Genomic DNA, 6857 nt, shown 5'->3' on the forward strand with positions numbered 1-6857 from the left:
AGAAAAAAAAGGATTTAATCCATGGTCCAATGGTGATACGCGAAACTTGGCGAGTCAATCCCGATCCAGGAAAGGAAACAGGGCCATCCGCAACCCAGACTTGTCCATCAACTGCGCCTGCGCCCTCGAACCGCCCGTCTGTTCCGAGCAGCTACGGCCTTTCACCGCCGCCGGGCCGGTCGGTCACCGTCGATTCACCGCCAAGCAGTACCGCCTTTGCCGCAGTCTGGCACCTCCATCTCCTCCTTCGCCTGCGCTCGGCCTCATTGAGAGCCGCCGTTCGTGAACCGCCGCCTTCGCCGACCTGAAGGACTCAGACTCCTGTCGGATCGCATCCTGTGGTTTCCGCCGGATCAATGGCCGCTTCGCGCTGATCCGAGTTATGACCGCAGACCATGGTTTCACTTTCCATCGCGGCAACCCGCCTTCAGTTCCTGCCGCAAGTCACCGTAAACTGCCGTCGCCCCTTACCGGGTCAACCGCTCACTGGCGTGTCTCTGTCGACCGGCCTTGAGGCAACCCGGCCTCGGCTCCGACCCCAAGTCGCCTCCCCACGACCCGGACTCCTCCATGAAGGCCGGTTGTCTTGCGCCAGACTACTACAGCCACGGCCGTGCCGCGTTAAACCGTCTTCTGTGACAACCGTGGCGTCAAACCGTCCTGCTACTTTCAGGCCGGGTGCAGTCTGCTACCTCATTAAACGAAACTACTTCACAGACGATTTTTGGTTGAACGATACCTGCACGATGGCTAATCCAAGGGCGTACGGTTGTTCAGAATTGCCAATGGATGGTGCGAGGAGTCATGTCGTGCATGTATCGGCTAGCAATCGTCGTCTGTGTAGCAATGCTCCTCATTAAAAGCAAATACGGAGTACTACTACTACTCTCCCATGTGAAGGTCAAAGCCCCAGCAATGTTTGTATGGAAAGGATCGAGAAGAGATGCATGCACCAAAAATCAGTCAAGTTCTTCAGGTGAATCTGCCAACGACGTGGCTCATGCCGATTCTTCAGCCATCGCCCCGCCAGCTTGGACTCGCCTCCGTTGTGGCACGCCACTGCCCCGGCCATTTTCGCCCGATCCGGGCCGGCCTGCTTCTGCCGCAAACCTCAGTCGGCCTCGCTCTACCACTGCGGAACTGCAGGTTGCAGCTGTCGCCGCTTCGCTCTGCCATTGACGTTCTCCGCCGCCGGTTCACATCACCTTTGAGCCACTCTGCAGCGAGCAGTCACCGTTGTTTGCTTCCAGATGACCCGCATGGTTGTTTTCCCACCGCGAGCTGCCAGCCCCGTCCGACCAAGCCATAAGTCGCCCAGGTCCGCGGACTCCACTTCCGCTCTCAACATCTGGCCCCGACGCGCTCCGGCCTTCAAATCGACAGAGCCCCTCCACCAACGCGCCCCTGCTGTGGCCGGCCTCGCCATCCGCTGTGGTTGCCCTCACCGGCGTGACTTTGAGTCGCCTCCTTCGACGAGTCGCCGCCTTCGACGAACCGCTGTCCCAGGCCTCGGGCTGCCGGGGGCCTCCTGCCATCACAGCAAGCGCGCCTGCCAGCCCCATTGCCTCGTTGCCAGAGGCGCTGCCCGGGCCGCTTTGCCGGCTTCAAGCCATCCGCCTCCGCGAAGTCGCAGTTGCCGGTTCACCTTCACCCCAAACCGGATCGCCAGATCTGCTAAACCGCCGTGGTCGGTTGATCCTCTGCTCCAGAGCGCATCTCCGCCCGGCGAGGCCCCTGCCGCCTAGAGCCGTACTCACCCGTGACCGGCCTTCTCCGCGCCACCACCGCACCTCCGCGCTGCCCCACCTTTGGAGCGGTTTTTGCTGAGCCGCACCCACAGGCCGGCCGCTCTGCGGCGCTCCTCGTCCTCCTCTGTATCACGGCTCGCCGCGTGGCTCCGTCCCGCGGCCGCGCGCCCGCCTGCACTCCCCCGCCGCGCCCCAGTGCTCCGGCCCGCGGCCTCACCTCCGTCCGCAAACCGGCCTCCTCTGTGCAGAACCGGCCTCGCTGCTTACTGCGCCGGATGCTGCTGGCTCGACGTCCTCAGCGGCAGCCGCGCCGAGCTGCCCTGGCCCCGTTCCACCTCCACTCGGACTCGCCCCCAAGTGGCCTCGTCTCCGAGTCGCTCCGCCTTCCGGACCCGCCTGCGGTCGTTTTGAGCCGCCCTCGTCAAGAGGACCCTGTTCTTACACTAGCCTTTTCCGTTAACTGTGAGCTCGTCGGTTTGCCTCACCGGTTTGCCTGGTTTTCAACTCCTCTATCAAGGTGCTAGTTGCCAAGAACATAAGCTATCACACATTGAAACAGGCGATTCAGAAAACGAGGAAATACTCTCTTGTCTGGAGTAGTACACAGTTCAAATCAGTAGACAGTATTTGTGAGGCCACACGGGACAATGGAGAAGACTGTAGCGGCAATGCTAGCACGTGCTGGCGGTTTGGTCGAAGTGTTGGTCGCACAAAAGGTTCCAAGGGAGGGGTGGAGATCAACGCAATATATGCATGCAAGCAATTCGCCGAGACCGTAAGCGGAAGCGGAGAGGGGAGAGTATTGTCCACGTACCCTCGTAGACCGTAAGCGGAAGCGTTATGACAACGCGGTTGATGTAGTCGTACGTCTTCACGATCCGACCGATCCAAGCACCGAACATACGGCACCTCCGAGTTCAGCACACGTTCAGCTCGATGACGATCCCCGGGCTCCGATCCAGTAAAGCTTCGGGGATGAGTTCCGTCAGCACGACGGCGTGGTGACGATGATGATGCTCCACCGGCGTAGGGCTTAGCCTAAACTCCGCGACGATATGACCGAGGTGGAATATGGTGGAGGGGGGCACCGCACACGGCTAGGGAACGATCCGTAGATCAACTTCTGTGTTCTGGGGTGCCCCCCCGCCCCCGTATATAAAGGAGCCAGGGGGAGGAGGCGGCCGGCCAAGGAGGGCACGCCAAGGGGGGAGTCCTACTCCCACCGGGAGTAGGACTCCCTTCTTTCCTAGTTGGAATAGGAGAAGGGGGGAAGAGGAGGAAGAGGGGAAGGAAAGGGGGGGCGCCGCCCCCCTTCCCTTGTCCTATTTGGACTAGGAGGGGGAGGGGCGCGCGGCCCCCTCCTAGCTCCTTCTCTCTTCTCCCTCGTGGCCCAAGTAGGCCCATTAACCCCCCGGGGGGTTCCGGTAACCTCCCGGTACTCCGGTAAAATGCCGATTTCACCCGGAACCATTCCGATGTCCAAACATAGGCTTCCAATATATCAATCTTTATGTCTCGACCATTCCGAGACTCCTCGTCATGTCCGTGATCATATCCGGGACTCCGAACAAACTTCGGTACATCAAAACTTGTAAACTCATAATAAAACTGTCATCGAAACCTTAAGCGTGCGGACCCTACGGGTTCGAGAACTATGTAGACATGACCTAGAACTATTCTTGGTCAATAACCAATAACGGAACCTGGATGCCCATATTGGCTCCTACATATTCTACGAAGATCTTTATCGGTCAAACCACATAACAACACACGTTGTTCCCTTTGTCATCGGTATGTTACTTGCCCGAGATTTGATCATCGGTATCCAATACCTAGTTCAATCTCGTTACCGGCAAGTCTCTTTACTCGTTACGTAATGCATCATCCCGTAACCAACTCATTTGGTCACATTGCTTGCAAGGCTTATAATGATGTGCATTACCTAGAGGGCCCAGAGATACCTCTCCGACAATCGGAGTGACAAAACCTAATCTCGAAATACGCCAACTCAACATGTACCTTCGGAGACACCTGTAGTACTCCTTTATAATCACACAGTTACGTTGTGACGTTTGGTAGTACCCAAAGTGTTCCTCCGGTAAACGGGAGTTGCATAATTCTCATAGTTACAGGAACATGTATAAGTCATGAAGAAAGCAATAGCAGTATACTAAACGATCAAGTGCTAGGCTAACAGAATGGGTCATGTCAATCACATCATTCTTCTAATGATGTGATCCCATTAATCAAATGACAACACATGTCTATGGTTAGGAAACATAACCATCTTTGATTAATGAGCTAGTCAAGTAGAGGCATACTAGTGACTATATGTTTGTCTATGTATTCACACATGTATTATGTTTCCGGTTAATACAATTCTAGCATGAATAATAAACATTTATCATGAAATAAGGAAATGAATAATAACTTTATTATTGCCTCTAGGGCATATTTCCTTCAGTCTCCCACTTGCACTAGAGTCAATAATCTAGTTCACATCGCTATGTGATTTAACACCAATATTCACATTTGCATGTGATTAATACCCATAGTTCACATCATCATGTGATCAACACCCAAAGGGTTTACTAGAGTCAATAATCTAGTTCACATCGCTATGTGATTAACACCCAAAGGGTTTACTAGAGTCAATAATCTAGTTCACATCGCTATGTGATTAACACCCAAAAGAGTACTAAGGTATGATCATGTTTTGCTCGTGAGAGAAGCTTAGTCAACGGGTCTGTCATATTCAGAGTCGTATGTATTTCGCAAATATTCTATGTCCACAATGCTCTGCACGGAGCTACTCTAGCTAATTGCTCCCACTTTCAATATGTATCCAGATTGAGACTTAGAGTCATCTGGATTGGTGTAAAAACTTGCATCGTTGTAACTTTTACGACGGGCTCTTTTATCACCTCCATAATCGAGAAACATCTCCTTAGTCCTCACTAAGGATATTCTTGACCCATGTCCAGTGATCTACTTATTAGATCAAAATTGTATTCCTTTGCCAAACACAGAGCAAGGTATACAATAGGTCTGGTTCACAGCATAGCATACTTTATAGAACCTATGACTGAGGCATAGGGAATGACTTTTCATTCTCTTTCTATTTTCTGCAATGGTCGGGTCTTGAGTCTTACTCAACTTCAAACCTTGTAACACAGGCAAGAACTTCTTCTTTGACTGTTCCATTTTGAACTATTTCAAAAATTTATCAAGGTATGTACTCATTGAAAAATCTTATCAAGCGTCTTGATCTATCTATATAGATCTTGATGCTCAATGTGTAAGCAGCTTCACCGAGGTCTTGCTTTGAAAAAACTCTTATTCAAGTATCCTTTCATGCTATCCAGAATTTCCATATCATTTCCAATCAACAATATGTCATCCACATATAATATTAGAAATGCTACAGAGCTCCCACTCACTTTCTTGTAAATACAGGCTTCTTCAAAAGTCTGTATAAAACCATATGCTTTGATCAACTCATCAAAGCGTATATTCCAACTCCGAGATGCTTGCACCAGTCCATTGATGGATTGCTGGAGCTTGCACACTTTGTTAGCATCTTTAAGATTAACAAAAACTTTCTGGTTGCATCATATACAACTCTTCTTTAATAAATCCATTAAGGAATGCAGTTTTGACATCCATTTGCCAGATTTCATAAAATGTGGCAATTGCTAACATGATTCAGACAGACTTAAGCCTCGATACGAGTGAGAAAATCTCATCGTATTCAACACCTTGAACTTGTTGAAAACATTTCGTAACAAGTCGAGCTTAGTAGATAGTAACACTACTATCAATGTCCGTCTTCCTCTTGAAGATCCATTTATTTAACATGGCTTGCTGATCATCGAGCAAGTCAATCAAAGTCCGTACTTTGTTCTCATACATGGATCATATCTCAGATTTTATGGCCTCAAGCCATTTCGTGGAATCTGGGCTCATCATCGCTTCCTCATAGTTCGTAGGTTCATCATGGTCTAGTAACATGACTTCCAGAATAGGATTACCGTACCACTCTGGTGCGGATCTTACTCTAGAAGACCTACGAGGTTCTGTAGTAACTTAATCTGAAGTTTCATGATCATCATCATTAACTCACTAATTGGTGTAGTAGTCACAGGAACAGATTTCTGTAATGAACTACTTTCCAATAAGGGAGCAGGTACAGTTACCTCATCAAGTTCTACTTTCCTCCCACTCACTTCTTTCGAGAGAAACTCCTTCTCTAGAAAGGATCCATTTTTAGCAACGAATATCTTGCCTTCGGATCTGTGATAGAAGGTGTACCCAACAGTTTCCTTTGGGTATTCTATGAAGACGCACTTCTCCGATTTGGGTTCGAGCTTATCAGGTTGAAAACCTTTTTCATATAAGCATCGCAACTCCAAACTTTAAGAAACGACAGTTTTAGGTTTACTTCTAAACCATAGTTCATACGGTGTCGTCTCAACGGATTTAGATGGTGCCCTTTTAAACGTGAATGCAGCTGTCTCTAATGCACAACCCCAAAACGATAGTGGTAAAACCGATAAGAGACATCATAGATCGCACCATATCCAATAAAGTGCGGTTACGACGTTCGGACACACCATAACGTTGTGGTGTTCCAGGTGGCGTGAGCTGTGAAACTATTCCACATTGTTTTAACCGAAGACCAAACTCGTAACTCAAATATTTGTCTCCGCGATCAGATCGTAGAAACTTTATTTTCTTGTTACGATGATTTTTCCACTTCACTCTGAAATTCTTTGAACCTTTCAATTATTTCAGACTTATGTTACATCAAGTAGATATACCCATATCTGCTCAAATCATTTTGTGAAGGTCAGAAAATAACGATACTTGCCACGAGCATCAACACTCATTGGATCGCATACATCGGTATGTATTATTTCCAATAAGTCAGTAGCTTGTTCCATTGTTCCGGAGAACGGAGTTTTTAGTCATCTTGCCCAAAAGGCACGGTTCGCAAGTATCAAATGATTCATAACCAAGTGATTCCGAAAATCCATCTTTATGGAGTTTCTTCATGCGCTTTACACCGATATGACCCAAACGGCAGTGCCACAAATAAGTTGCACTATC

This window comes from Triticum dicoccoides, chromosome 1B, assembly GCF_002162155.2.
Source record: "Triticum dicoccoides isolate Atlit2015 ecotype Zavitan chromosome 1B, WEW_v2.0, whole genome shotgun sequence".
In the NCBI taxonomy this organism is placed as follows: domain Eukaryota; kingdom Viridiplantae; phylum Streptophyta; class Magnoliopsida; order Poales; family Poaceae; genus Triticum; species Triticum dicoccoides.